Source organism: Geospiza fortis, unplaced genomic scaffold (genome assembly GCF_000277835.1).
Source record: "Geospiza fortis unplaced genomic scaffold, GeoFor_1.0 scaffold162, whole genome shotgun sequence".
Taxonomy (NCBI): Eukaryota; Metazoa; Chordata; class Aves; order Passeriformes; family Thraupidae; genus Geospiza; species Geospiza fortis.
The window spans coordinates 2,513,769-2,529,506 of NW_005054316.1; positions in this window are offsets into that span (position 1 = coordinate 2,513,769).

The following is a 15,738-nucleotide window of genomic DNA, read 5'->3' on the forward strand; positions in this document are numbered from 1 at the left end:
ACAGCATGTTTGGTCACTAAGGAGCGCACCTCCAAATGCAATACTCAGTCAGCAGAGGTACAGCAGGATGCCAGCTACTCCCTGTGTGAGCTGCTGAGCCAAGAGGGCACCCACAAGCAGCTGTGTGAGTAGGTGGATGGCTGCAGAGGGTGCTGTGCTCAGGGCCGCAATTGCAGAAACCTGTCACACCCTGTGTTGACTTATCCAGAGAAGCTCTCAGGCAGGAAGCTTAGGAAAGGCAGAAAAACAGAGATAATATTTTTATTATAATAGGAACTCTGTGGAGTCAGCCAGAAAAGAGAAAAGTATACTGCATGGAAGGCAGATCCCATGATACGGACGGGGGAGAAACTCTTGGCAGTATTAGGGATGGGTTTGGACTGGATTTCTTGTCTCCCAAGAAACCTATGATCTCACCTGAAAAAATGCCCAATATCAATCTAAAAACCATCTAGAACAAGGAAGCACATGCACAAAATGGCTTGGCCTCCCATATTCTTGCAGGATGAATCCTAACAGCAGAGTCCCCAGAGGCTGACGGAGGACATGCATCCTGTCAGCCCCTGCCTGGAAGTCTGGCCTGGGGGACATGCAGAAAATCTAAGCACAGGAAATATTCTAGAGCAGGCAGGGGGAAGCCAGGCTGCAGTTCTACAGCCTGCAGGGATCAGGGGAATATTGACAGCATGCTGGCCTAATGTGACTGTGTCTAATACAGTCTGAGCAGTCTGCAGCTGAAAGGACCTTATCAGCACTGCCTGACAGGATTCGTTACAGGCTGGGATGCCGTCTTGCACCAGGGACATTATTCACATGACAAATTATGCTGTTAAAATGACAGCCTGTAACACTGTTATGAAAACGTCTTTGGAGTTGTATTTTTGTGCAGGACTTGTGTAAAGTGACAGAAAAAAAGTTACACTGTAAAATTCTGCATGCTTGTGGAGTGGAAACAATGTCAAATGTGAGCATGAGCAGGAGGAAAATGAAGGAAATGGACCAGTAGGAGAGTACAGAATAGAGAAAGGCACTGCATAGAAGCTTAGAGAAAGTGGAATATTTCCAAAGTCTAATTTGGAAGCAATCATCCAGATTCTATGTTTTTCTAAATCTGGTCAAAACTATCTGAAGCAATGGACCTTTAAAACTCTGAGGCAGAAGTATTCAGAAGCATTTTTGTAATCTATGCTAACTCATGCTCATTAGTATTTCTGGGGAATACAAATTGTCATAGAACATGTTGTATTAATATGTCTTATTCTAAAAACCAAGCTAGAAACTAAATGCAGCGAAATTAAAATCATTAAATAATGATTGATTGAAGTTTAGCATGGAAACTCATTAGATTTAAGATATTTTAAATAAAAGTGGTAAGTGAGATAGTTGCATGTTTGTATATCTTCTCTCAGAATATAAACCCCAGGGTATACTAATGGCATTTTAAAGTAGTATTTTAAAATATTTTAAAATAGTAGCAGATTTGAAATTTACTATGTAGAATGAATTTCCACAAGGCAGAATAGTCTAGAATTAATAAGGATTCACAGTATCATACATACTAAGAATACAAAACACTTTCTAAATGAGATTTAGAAAGTTAAGAGAATCAAGTTTTGCACTTTTCTATAATCTTTTATTCTGAATCTGCAGCAGATCAGCTGAGTGCTACTGAAAGTAGAATAGTAATCACAGCTCCTACTCTGACCACCTCTTCTGATTTGGTAAGTAGGTTCCTATGTTCTGTGTTCTTCCTCCAAAACTTCTTTAGGACTGAAAAACTTTGTATCAAAGTATTTGAACATCTGTCGCGATTACAATGCTCATAAGAATTTTAGGAGATTCCTTTAAAAATGTATTGATCTGGTAGTGCTGTCCATCTTGAGTGGTTCTTTCAGTAGGACGAGGATAGAAGTTTTGCCTGTACCTGCTGCTCCACTGAAGCTCTCCACAGACTGTGTTAGCTTCTTTTGTCAGTGACTAAGCCCCGCTTAGTCTTTTTTTCAAAGATACATAATTCTCTGAAGACCTAGTCTAGCTGTTTTTGTGAGAGTTTTCATCTTCATGTTTTACAGTCACAGAAAATGGTTTTGATAAGCTATCCATACCAAATCCAGTCTCTAGTATGGGTGCCATCAAGAAACCATGGGAAGATGCAGCTCTGTAGGAGAATAGCAAAGTTTTCTATAGGATTACATAGGTAGGAAACCTTTAGAGTTGTTTTGTTGGTTAGGTTTTTGGTTGGTTGTTTTTGGTTTTTTTTTTTTTTTTTGTTTTTGTTTTTGTTTTTTTTTTTTGTTTTTTGTTTTTTTTTCTTTTTTTTAATGCCAGTCTATAATTGTATTTAAAAGAATCTTTAGATTAATTGTATTTAAATGATTTTTTTAAATTATGGGTAAGAATATTCAGCTTACCAGAGCCACCCTGGCATTTTAAAAGAGCTCAGGTATTAAAACTGTGTACTAAGAGCAGTGTGTAACATGCCACTTGCAGCAGTTACCCTATCTGAGGAGGTTAAGGGGGAAAATATGACAGCACACTTTAGAAGTCCTTGAGTGCTCTGGCAGCTTACAGACTCTGTCTTCATTACCAGCATTACTGTGATGGTGTTCACGGGGGTCTTATGTTGAGGGAAGAGATGGAGATCTGACTCCATATTTCAGAAGGCTTGATTTATTATTTTATGATATATATTACATTAAAACTATATTAAAAGAATAGAAGAAAAGGTTTCATCTCAGAAGGCTAGCTAAGCTAAGAATAGAAAGGAAAGAATAACAAAGGCAGCTGCCTCAGACTCTCTGTCCGAGCCAGCTGGGCTGTGATTGGCCATTAATTGTAAACATCCAAGATGGGCCAATCACAGATCCACCTGTTGCAATCCACGGCAGCAGATAACCATTGCTTACATTTTGTTCCTGAGGCCTCTCAGCTTCTCAGGAGGCAAAATTCCTAAGGAAAGGATTTTTAATGAAAAGATGTCTGCGACACATTACCAGCCAAATCTTTATAAGTCATAATAATGAATAGAATTAATACCCAACACCAAAAGCTTTTTGTAGAGTTAAGCCACTCCTGCTCATGTTTTGAGCTTCTTGGAAAGAGTCAATAGCATGTAAATGTGGTGGTCTAATGAGTCAAGCATACTTATATTTAAAAATAAGTGTTCACCAAGTCCTTCACAATGGTTTGTGAAAAGGCGAAACTTCTGCAAAATAGATCCTTTCAAGCATAATGGTCAAAATATGAGTAAGTTTTCATGGTGTTGAGGGATTTCCATTGGAGTCTCACAAGAGTGTGCTGGAAAACTATCCAGCTAGTCATAAGGAGACCCAAAAAAGCGGAGGAACAAGGATATGAAGAAATTTTCCAATAATCAAAAATCGTTCAGGATGGCCAGAACTAGGGCTAGTTGCCAGAGGACTTTGTGATCCTTAGCAGTGGGTAAAAAGATTACTCATGAGTCTTAATATCTGTAATGTACGAGGGTGGGGGGAGAAACCTCAATTATGTTTGCAAAGCAATCAATTGTAAGTGAGCATTCTTTGAAGGAAAGACATCTTGGACTCCTTGGGCAGGCCTCTGAAAACATCAGCTCACATATTAGTAGCCAAAGCCAAGAAAAGAATGAGGAAAGCAGCAGAGAATAAAATAAACAGGGTCATTACACCACTAAATAAATCCAGGATATGCTCACATCTTGAACATTACTTGCAGTCACAGTTACTGCATTTCAGAAAGTAGATATTAGGATATAAAGTACAAAAGTAAGGGGTATGAAGCATGGTAAGGAGTATGGAACACAGGGAGTTAATAGGCTAGGAGAGATCCCTCTGGTGTGGAAAAAGACCAGAGGTGAGTTGAGAGGAAAAAGCATAATAAAATCACAGAGAAGGGGCGTAAGGATTCATTATGCACTTTGTAACACAGGAACTCTGAAAGCAAAACAAAGGAAGCACTCTTTCACACAATGCATAGTTAAGTTGTTGGATTAATCGCCACAAGATTCTGAGGCCGAAAATATGATTGTTTTCAAAATGAAATTTAAGATTTATATTGCCAGTAAACATAATGACCCAAATATGCCTTCTGTCTCAGAAGGTCCCTTACTAGATTGCCAAAATCCTTTCTAGAGGACGGATCACTCTGTTTTTTTTATACTCTAAGCAACTGCTGTTGGCTGTTGCCAGCATTACTTTTGGCACCAGTGTAGCCACTCTGCTCATGAATTCTCTTGTTGTTAATTGAAGTTGAATACCTTTTGAGTTTTGAAACTTTTAATCAAGGATTTGAAAACTGGAGTTCACAGAGGCCAGGCTTTTATGTACTTAATGGTAAAATTTGAAGGATTCTGCTTATCAGAAAAGGTGCAAAAAGACATCTCTGAAAAATCTAGTCCCTTAAGCTATTGCTAAGTAAAGACACAAACCTCTCTTTTAAAATGTTTATTTTTATTTATTTCTTAAAGCATATTTTCAGTATCTGTATATAGACCTGGAAATATTTCCATTCAATGGTAATAGTTAAGGCTTGTTGTAGCCATGTCAGATAAATAGTATTGTTTCACTATGTATTTATGAATGTCTTCAAATGATAAAGCTACTGAAGTCTGCTAAGATTTTTTGTGTCCCACAATTTCAAAAAGTTTTCAGGCTGAGCTGGGTTTGTGCAATAATCCCCATTTGAGCTGGGGATCTGCAGAGAACAGGAACTCTCATGAGACTGCTGGTATTTCCTGTTTCTCATCAGAGCAGAAATACAGTAGCAGAGGAAGAGCTCTTCTCTTAGCACTGTATTTGAGCTTCTGCCTGAATCTAGGAAGTGCCATCGTGCATAAAACTGAAAGAAAACAAACAAGAAAATTTAGTGTAACCTTTTCAAACCCCAGAAAACATTCCTATTTTGCTTTTGTTTGGACAGCAGTGGTTCAGCCCACCCTACTCTTTTGTTCAGAATTAAAAACTAATGTTGCTGAAGTTTACATTTCTGAAGTTAATTATGTGGTTTTTGTACATATGTTGTCTATGAAGCTCTGACAGAAGTATTTTATGTTGTAAAGACAGAGGTATTGTACAGTGGGAGTCAACAAACTAAACATAGTGTAAAACTATGTTGTATGACTAAAAATATTTATCTAAAGATATCACCTAATAAGTTATGCATTAAATTAAAATAAGGTGTAATTGATTTTCATGATAGCTGTCTAGCCATGTTTTTATAAGATGTGCAGTTATGGATATAAATTGATATATGTGTAGATTTAAACCCAGAAGGTCAAACATCAATTTCAGGCAGTTTGAGAGTAGGAAATTTTGAACAAGCACAGAAGGTTTCTGTTGACATAAAGGATTATAGTATCACAGAATGAATAAATTACATTTGAGTTCTTCCAGAACATATACATTTTACATTGTAATGGTTTTAAAATTCACATTAAACTAATTGTGACATTCTGGGGCTTTTTATAGTTGTTTCTTTTAATGGTATGTTTCTGTGTATCAATTATGTATTTATAATAAAATGCAATAAAAGACAACTTTTTGTAGAAGAAATAATGCTGAGGCGTAGGTTGGTTTGTCTTTTTATATTTCAAATGTATTCCAGCTGCATCAGGCTTCAGTTGTTATTTTCACCTTGCTGACCACGTGATTTAGCTGTGGTGAATATGTGCGTAAGTGAGGTTTGTCTTGTGGGTTTCCTGCAGATACTGGGGAACTACAGATTGTGCAAAGGTAGCAAGACAGTTTATTATTCCGGATGTAAAGAGATGTAGAAGGTTTCTGAATTTTTTTTTAAAAATATCCTTCTTTTGGTATATTAGAGGAAAACCTACTGTGAGAGCCCAAAATACAGCACGTAATTATCCTATCTGTGGTGTGTTGCTATGCTTTAAAGCCATTTCCTGTGAATAAATCAGTAACAGAAGCAAATTTCTACTGCTACTGCGAAGCCGAGACATTTCAGAAACGCTACTCAAGATATTTTCTTTAAAAAAACATAAATAATATATTTTCACTTTTTCACTAGTTTTACAAGATTGAAAAAAAAATTTCCTCTTGCAGTTAATCCTGGAAAGACTTTTAAATTTGGGTGGAACATATTGTTCTTAATCAAAATTCAGATAGCAAAAGTTTGCTATGCTCTGCAGTTACTTTTGTTCGCCTCAATGATAAAATTTCTTTGGCTTGAAGAATGTAATTCAGTTCAGTAATTACAGGAAATGACTAGTGAATCTAGAGAAGATGAAGGTTCTTTACCGTCTGGAGGTGGGCCCTCCCATGCTTTATGCTGCTTCTCAGATGAATTCAGAATCTGCTCTGGCCAAAGTTAGATCCATCTGTTACTTTATCATTTTTCAGTCCATTTCTCTTGGTGAATTCAGAACACTGAATTGGTGTCATGTCTCCCTCTGCGGTGTTTCTGGCAATGCAAAAACCAAAATTTTGTGATTTTTGCATTGCCAGAAACAAAACTCAAAACCTGCACCAGTTTAAGAATGTGATTGCCTAAAATCAAGACACAGGTGCCTGAAACTAGCAAAGTGGTCAGAATGCCAGAAAAAGAGCTGCTGAGAGTAGACAGCTTTTTAGTTTTTTAATGTCTCCCATTTCTGGGGCCAAGACATAATCTGCTCTGGGATTTCAGAAGGATCTCCTGCTCCTCTGCAGGTTCCCCTCTCTGAGTTGTGCTAGCAACTTTGCTACCACATTTGTAGAGACCCCAGTGCCCCAGGAGAGTTTCATGAATGCTATGAGAATACCAGCCAGACTGGTTGCCTCTCATATTTTTGCAGAAATTGATGTCTTCTGGATCCTGAAATTGATCTAGGCATCAAATTATCCAGTTCATTCTGACTTGGAAAACTCTCATCATCCTTAGAAAAATGCAGAGGATTCTAAGGGAAAATATGAAGAGTGGAGTGTGCCTGGGTTTGAGAATCAGATTTAAATACATAATCACCATCTAAATCCTAGGTCCACACTAGGGACCTAAGTTGTCTGTTGCATCTGACCCACAGAGCCATTTTCACTTGCTGGTTTTCTTTCTTTTTTCTTCAGTCTGTTCTGCCATATGTCTGTTTCTTCGACATATGATGGGTTACTGCAAGGACTTAAAAAGTCCTCAGATCTGGATGCATGTGCATGGATGTTAAGTCATTGTATGCTCCTGCAGAACTTCTTTACACTGGATTTTACGGAATTTACTTCATCAGTTCAAATTTATTAGACAGAATACATGTGCTGTAACTTAAACTGCTTTATCAACATATCATTAGTGTACTGCTGAACAGTATTTTCACTCTTAGTGATTTTAAGATGGCTTCATTTGTTGCAATACTACAGGAATGTGAGGCTTTTAGAGGAGGAATTCCCAGCAGGTTGGAGCCATATGAAATCATAACCAGATATTTAACCAAACTAATGTTTAAAACGCTGTAAGTTTTCTCATGTGACTCCAGGTGCTCAAAACCAGATAATATGTTGCTGCTTACCTGGCAGTCCTTTGCAAACTTTTAGGTCTAAACTCAGCAGTGCTGCCTTTGGCATCTTCTTTAAAGGGCACGATTGCAAAGTGTCCCAGTGGTGGTGCAGAAGGAAGATGCAACAGGTAGGTCATATGCAAGGACAATCTGTATTAATCACTATGTGATTCATGATTTCTTTTTACTAAATTCTTAGATTGCCATTCCTTTATTCAAAGTTTGTCAATAAAAATGGTACTTGCAAATATCAGCCTCCACAGAAAATTCTCTTTGCCCTCAGTTAAACTTGATTCTTATTGTTCTTAATTACTCTCAAGACATCACTACATGAAATTTTCAGCAAGAAGAAAGATTTCATTTATGAATTAGAAAAAATTTTAAAACTGCAGACATGAGCCTTGGAAGAGACTTTTAGCCAGTGCAGGGTATGGCAGAAGGTTGTTTGTTTTGCTGTGTCAGCAGAACACTACTTACTCAGTGGAGTCCATAGAAGGGTCTGCTTTGTAAATGGAAGTACAGCTCCCTGTGCTCTGTGTTCCCACCAGTCCTGTGGTGAGCATTTGTAAATCAGTGATTTCCTGAAGTGGGAGAGAAATGAGATTCTTTTGTGAAAAAATATGCCATAACCTATGGGAAAATTAAAACTTCCTAGTTTGTTTTTTTCTCTCTGATCATATTTTTGTTCCTGGCTAGAACTATGAGTGCAAATAGATGAAAAAAGCCAAACAGAACAAAAGATTCCAGGTGTAAAATACTGGATTGTTGAAGGCAGAAGGAAGGAAAACTGAGATGAGATGAGATATGAAATGAGATAATGCTCCAAGTGGAGGTAGTGGTGTTTGCTCATTTATGTGTTTATGTAGAGAGGGGATAAGGGAAAAAGACCAAAGCAGAGAGGGAAACAAAAATACCAAGAAGGTAAAAAGTACATGGTAAGTGGTATTTTTAGTATTCTTAGAAGGTTTTTCTCACAGATTATCAGTTTGCAGCAGAAGCAAAATCTTGGTAATATCAGCAAGATGTACCCACACCCAGCTCATCCACCTCTTGAGACTGGGTTTGAATAGAAGGATTTCCTGGAATGAAATGTGGAGAAATGTTGACCAAAACATTAATAAATGAGTGCCATGTAGTTATCAAACATACATCAGTTGTCAAAGACATCATGCACCCTGTAAACTAATTAAAATGGTTAGTGTACATTTTCATTCTTTTTATGGTAAGAGAAGAGACAGTAATACAATGAAAGGAAGATGTGCCAGAGTAAGGTCTAGAGTTCAAGCAAAATACTTGAGAGTAGTTGTTAGCCTCAGCTTATCTGCAGTAGTCCTAAAGATATTTCTAAATCAACAAGTCTGCTCCCAATGAGATGGAAAAAAAACAAGAGAGAGAAAAAGGGGGTATGTCTAGCATGGAGGAGAGATATGGAAGATCTGATTTTTTGTTCCTCTCTCACCTCTTAGCTTTTGGTGGACAATAATGATGGAGAAGTAAAAAGGTTTTCCCACATTCCCTGCTTATGTTCTTGTCACATCTACTTGGCATCTTTTCTACCTTTCATGCCAATCTAAACCACATCCACGCTTCTGTCACAGTGGCCAGCAAGTGTGTTCTGCACTGGCCCGGCTCAGCTGCAGGGATGGGTGGAGCCCCTCATACAACCGTGCTCCAGGTTGACCAGGGGCTCTGTTTACCTCCCACAACAGGCACTTTGTAGGAGAGACCCTACAACAATGTGGTGTCCCTGTGAAATGCAGAGAGGCAGCGGGGCACAGCATGGCACGGCTCCATCCACACCTAGAACTGGGAGCCAAGGTCCTCATGAAGGGATGGCATAAACCCGATTTCCCTACTTTGCACGTGATCCCTGAAATAACACCAAGTTTTCTCAGCTGTTCATGCTAAAAAAATGTGCAAGGCAGGCCTGTAAATGATCATGGACCCAGAGCTTTACTTGTGGAGCAGCATAGATGTAGCCATATGGCCTAGCAGAACAAGGGTAAGTACACAGAATGACTTTCTATCTACTAAATAATATGCTGCTTAATAATATTTCCCTCTGTACACATATTTCTAATATTTTCTTTTCGGGGGATAATGCAATGAATTCTGCATTCTTCATTGTAATATTGTTCTTTAGATATTTATCAAAAAATTTTTAAACTTCTAACTTTCCAGGAAAGAGTTACTTCATTATCAGAGTTACTAGCTGTTGCTGCACATCTTGGCCTGTTTCCACAAAAATAGGAAAATAACTTTACCAGATGCTGAGGAGTCTTTTGCACAGTGGGAGCAAGTCTATCTGAAATAGTGGAACAACATGAAGAATGATGCCATCAAAAAGTGTTTCCTTAGGAAAACACTGAGACTCTTCCTTAGGGTTCAAAATGTAAATGCATATTTTTCCACTTCAGTGCTATGAAAGAAATGCTCTGTTCAAACAAGGTGATGGTAACATTTAAAGGTACAGATGCCAAGTAGTTAAATACGAACTAAATTATTTTTGCTAGTCCTGACTATGAATGGAAGGTCACACCTTCCTTCTTTGCTTTCTTCCCTTTATATCCTCAATTTTTCAGAGCAAAAGTATCTTCCTGTAACTTCTTTCTGGAAGAGTTCAAATGGCAACAACAGTACCACTATTGGTACTGAAAAATTTTCAAAATATATACAAAGGAATATGGCATTCAGAGGATTAAATCTTCAGCTGTCAATCAGTGGTATTTTATAACCTCATTTAAATAAATGGAATTATGGAATATGACAAAATTTGGCACACTTTGTGCAATTAATAGTTTATTCTGGCTATGTAATTTTTGATAATAAATTTAAATTAAAAGTGGTACATTGGGCCTTTTAAATATTGTCTCTGCAAAGGAGATTTTTGTTTTTAATCTCCTCCTACCATCATTTTGAAACAGCTTTTGTTCACACATTTCCTTGCTCTCATATCAAAACTCAGTCTGGATTTTAATGCTTATGTAAAAAAATCTTTCATGTTAGTCTGAAAGATAATGATTAAATTATCAAAAAATGATCCAGAGAATACCACAGAATTTTGTGACAGTCTGAATGGAACCATATAAGTGAATGTCAAAATTTTATTTTGTAGGATCGGAGGACTGCTAACAGAAGTAGTAATAATGAGCAAAGCACTGTAGGTTTCCTACAGTGGGATAGCTGGGAAAAAAGAGGAACAGAAAGACAGTCATGCTGGATATACATTGCATGGATTCGTGACTTCGCTAGGTTACCTGAAGTGGTATCTGAACATCTCTTCCAAAGTTGCCAGTCTCTGGGCAGGGTGACATTACTATTCTGAGACTGTCCTAAGCACATGTGTGAGTGGTATGCCAGTATGCCAAGCCTGGCTTCTTGAGATAATTGGAGTCAGCTTGGAAAAAAAACTGTCAGTGGAAAAGGAAGTTATTCTAAAACACATATTAAGTGCCACTACTATTTAATACACACATAATTAGAAATACTATAAATAGACACGTTAGTCTTCTGGTTGCTTCAGCTGTAGCAGAAACATTTACAGTGAATGATTGTGTAAGTCCCTCCTTGCCCAGCCATATGATAACGGAGAAGGTTGGACATGACCTATTCATTAGCATGCTGACATTTGTATCACGAGGTTGGAGTAATGTGAGATAGATGATACCTTACGTAATGAACTCCTGAAAACCTTTTTAGAAAGGTTGGCTTATTTATTATGGAGAATCCAGGCTGGGCCCACTGGGGAATTTGAGGAAGGATCCTGAATATGTTCCCCAATCCTCTTGCAGATAGAACATCAGGAAGAGTGTTGGAAGACGAGAGCAGGATGTCTTTGAAAGATTAATTACTGAATATGGAAAAGGAGTCTTGAAGAGTATCAGTTCTTCCCTCCTCTGAAAAGTATTTCCCATGACCACCAAGATTAATCATAAGCTATAGTTCCTCTGTGTTCTGTCAACTGAAGTCTTGGAGCTTTAAATGTAGGCTGCATTATTAGAAAATCGATTACTTTGATTGTTCAATAGATTCCTAGTAAAAACAGAAAAAAGTTATAATCAACAAAATTTTGGAGATAGCATGAAACAGAACCCCCTTCTGTTTCACTGTAAAAGTTTTATGGGATTTTTATTTTTCTATCGTGTATTAACCTATTTTCCTTTCAATTTTTTAATCCATGGTTTATACTCTGCATAACAGAATGTATTTCTAATTACTTTAGCTGTCTGTAGTCATATACAGAGTATACATTTAACATCTTCAAACCTGTTTGTTAAAGAATATTTGTTAAATCAAGTTATTAACAACGTAGTCATTAACATATACTACATTGTTTCCTTTCTTCTAATGATCAATAGTTAAATATAGCACAGTTACAACATCAAACATCTGAATAATAAACTGAGATCTAAATTAGTAAACTCAATGATACAAAAACATGGAAACATCTGTCTCCCATTGTATAAAGCATACTTGCTTTGCAAAATAGAGATCTCAAATCCTAAAGCTGTCGTTTGGGATAGAGTGTATTATTTTTTTCACAGTATGGATCAGTTAATAAAAACAACATGCATATTTTTCTGAGTCAGAATCTTTTTTGCTTTCAATTAAATCTGATTTTTAAAATAAATTTAAATCTGAAAATACTGTCCTGTAATTATACTTAGGGCTTATTTGCCTTTGAATTACAGGATTTCCTGCAAGGAAGAAAACAGTATTCTTGAAAAACATTTTTAGTTTTGAGCAACAAATCCAAACTTTTCCAGCACCTATAGGTCTCAGGTTAAATAATGCCACACCTGGAAAATGGTACAAAATGATTCAAGGGATGTATTAGTAAGGAAAGAAGGTCAAGAAAATTAACAGTGAACATGTACCAGGTCCATTTTTCCCTCCTCTTCATTCCCTAACTGATTTAAAAGTTGGATCTTGAACTGTTCCTATATGTTTTTAAATTCTTTAAAATCCTACTGTTCTTGTCCTTGAAAATCATCTTTTTCTTTTGTCTGAAAATTTCACAAACTTCTGAGTATTGAATAGTCAAACTGATGTCTTAAGGCAAGATTAAACTCAAGTTTACAATAGGATTTATCTTATTCTCTTTATAAAAGGATTTAAACTTTAATTAACATGGAGTAGGAATGGGTGTAGAGCAAAGTAATGTCTCTGCAATAATAAGTCACACAAATTCTAGGACAAGGACTAGTCCTTGATCTTACAGCTCCAAAACATGGGTTTCTAACCACCCAGGTAAATGTCACATCTTGGTAAAATGCTGGTTTCAAAAGGACTCTCATGTATTCAGAAGGCTGAAGGCAATCACGTGAAAAAATCCACCAGTTGTGTGCCACCTAAGTTATTTCCAAAAAGAAAACCACTTTAAATTAACAGAATTAGAATTTGAACTTCGAGGTGGAGGTGTCCTGAGGAGAAAAGCTCTGTTTAATTGTTACATATTTGCTTTACACATAATGAGCAAGTAATTGTTCAAGAAATGAAGCTTTGTGGAAAGTTTGAAAGGTTAATAACTGAGTTTCAGCATTTTAAGAGAAGTCAGGGAAAGAGAAAAGAACAGAATCTTAATCTCTGAAACAATAAACCTTTGTGTTACCCAGGAAGTCTCAGTGCCTTGCTAATAGCTTTAACATCTATACCCATGCAAATGTAAAAGCAAGCTGAACATAATCTCTTTTCTCAAAGTACTTGAACTTATACGTTGTAAAATAACTTTTTGTGTGGAAAGAATTAAGAAGCACAGGGGGTTTTAGATGTGGGGTTTCTCCTAAACACTCATCAGAGTAACATTTAAGCAGCAAAACAGTATTTTAATGAGTAGTCTCTCTGGAAATGTGTAAATAAGTTTGGCCTTTCTTTTTTAGCTTGTAATTTTCTTTAAATAGTTTTACAAATAAATGTTTTGATTGTATTTAGTAAGCTTTTTGTAATTAATAGTCTTTGTTAGGAGTAATACCATGTCTGAGCTTAGCATGTTAATTTGTTAATACAGACCGAATTTTAACCCAGAATTTCATTTGTAGGATCTCTAACAAAAGAGATCACATTTGTGATACATCATCCTATATAGAGACAATTGGGCTTTGTACATCAGGAGTGAAAAAGAAAGTGCCTTTTTATTTAAATATTTTCATTAGCTGGAGTTCACAGTAGCATCTCAACACTATGAGAGTGTGAAGGAAGGACGATCCTATATGTATTAACTATAGGAGCCATATCTCCCTCTTCCCTATATTATATCAATGCCCATAATTATGATAAAAGTCAGTTTCACAAGAGCACCAAGTCGGTTGGTACTCAGAGATGAAATGGACTTTATTATCTGCACCCACAATGTGGTTTGCACCTGAGTCATCTTGGACTTTCTTTGCTTTTCAAGTAACCCAGCTGTATGTAGTAATCAATAATTTAATTCATAGATTTTATTGGTTTTTTAGTCTCTTCATAGGGAAGAAGTTGCCATCAACTGTTTTAGGCATAGGCTTCTCCCCATCTTGCCATGATCCTCCCTTTTATTGTGACAGGATTTATATTTCATCTGAAGATGAAGCAGAAATTGTATTGATGTGTGATGTATGATGTGTGATGGTTGGCTTGTAGAAAATGTATTTTGTTTTATTAATGGCAGCTGCATACAAGGACAGCATATGATTTCATCCCCTCCACAGTATAAAACAATTTACCATAACTTAAAGATAGGTTCACCTAACAATTTTGCTTTCAGTTTGAAGGCAAAATTTTCTTGCCCCTGTTAGCATTAACTTCTAGCATTTTTGACACATCTGTATTTCAAATACTTCTGCCAAAAAAGTTTAAACAGCACAGCTTCTCTTAACTTCAGAGAACATCTTTTCCCCTAGTAGAAGTTAGTAATTATGATAAATGGATGTACTTACATGTACTCTCATTTAACAGAAGGGCTTTCTAAATTCACTGTCTTCACATGAGCAATTTACCTATCACTGTCATCTTCAGGTTTATCTAACTGAGGTTTAATCTATTCAATTGTAGGAATAGCTGCAAAACTTATTTCTGAATTTGTAGTGTGGGATTCAGAGATTCTTTTGCTGATAAAGAGCATTTTGCCTTGCAAATTAAGGGCAAATAATCTTGGGGACATAGGCCTCAAATAGATAAAGATGAATGTGACTTTGACTTTCGTTAGCAGTTAAATTGCATCCACACTGAATATTAAGACTAGCAGTAAGACAATTTAATTCTGAGGGCTTGTCAGATTTAGGAGTGTACCTCTACAGCACAGTGGAGCATAGCACAGAGATACTTCTACTTTCTTATGGATGCCCAGATTCTGGAACACAGTTTACCACTACCAGATTGTTTCAGGACCTTAGCTCTGCCTGACTCTAGGTTATAGGGATGATTTAGATCAGGTTTACACTGGCACTGAAAGGGCTCTATCACATGGTAGAGATAAACTTTTAATCCTTTTGCAATTGCTGTGTCACTGAGCAAACCTTATGTAACACACAGATTCTACTGTCTTGTCCCTTCTAACCTGGAAGGCATCTGACATGTCTCTGGAGGTTGCCGGGGACCTTGACCAAAACTCCCTTGCGCTGAACAATTGTACTTAAACACTGAATTGCACTGTGGCTACTGGCTGATAGGATGATAGCAAACACTACTTTGAATAATAGTTCAAATTTTAAAATTTGTGGTAAGAGTGCATGGTTTTGCACAAAAAACTTTAAGCATTAACAGTGATTATCAGTCCTCACAATGCCCTCCCCACCTGATGCAATACAGCAATAATTTTTAGGTTACACAATATTTCCTTTTAAAGTACGGATTCCATTTATATTCCACGTGATTGTCATTTCTACAGTTCATGTTATTGATATTTTTTATACTTTTGATGGGGAAATACGCATCATCTGAAGGAAACCCTGAAGGTTAGCAAAATAATTAATCTGGTAGCATCGGTAATGCTTCCTTTGTTTTATATCACAGTGTATTGACCACCAAATGGTCTCCCTGGAGGGCTGGAGGAAAAATTGCTGAGTATTGTGTGATATCATCCCTGTGAGGCAGCAGGAAAAAAGGCAGGGTTAATAGAAACATGCACGTGGCCAGTGGATGGTTACAAGCCCTAACAGGTGCTGGGCTGTTAGCAGTGCAATAATCTGGCCAGCAGCTGATGTCCTCCTATTTTAAGGTCTCTCAGTGCTATGGGCTTTCCAGCCAAGTCCTCTTGGTGTGGTGTTTCTCAGGGAAGTTGATTGAAA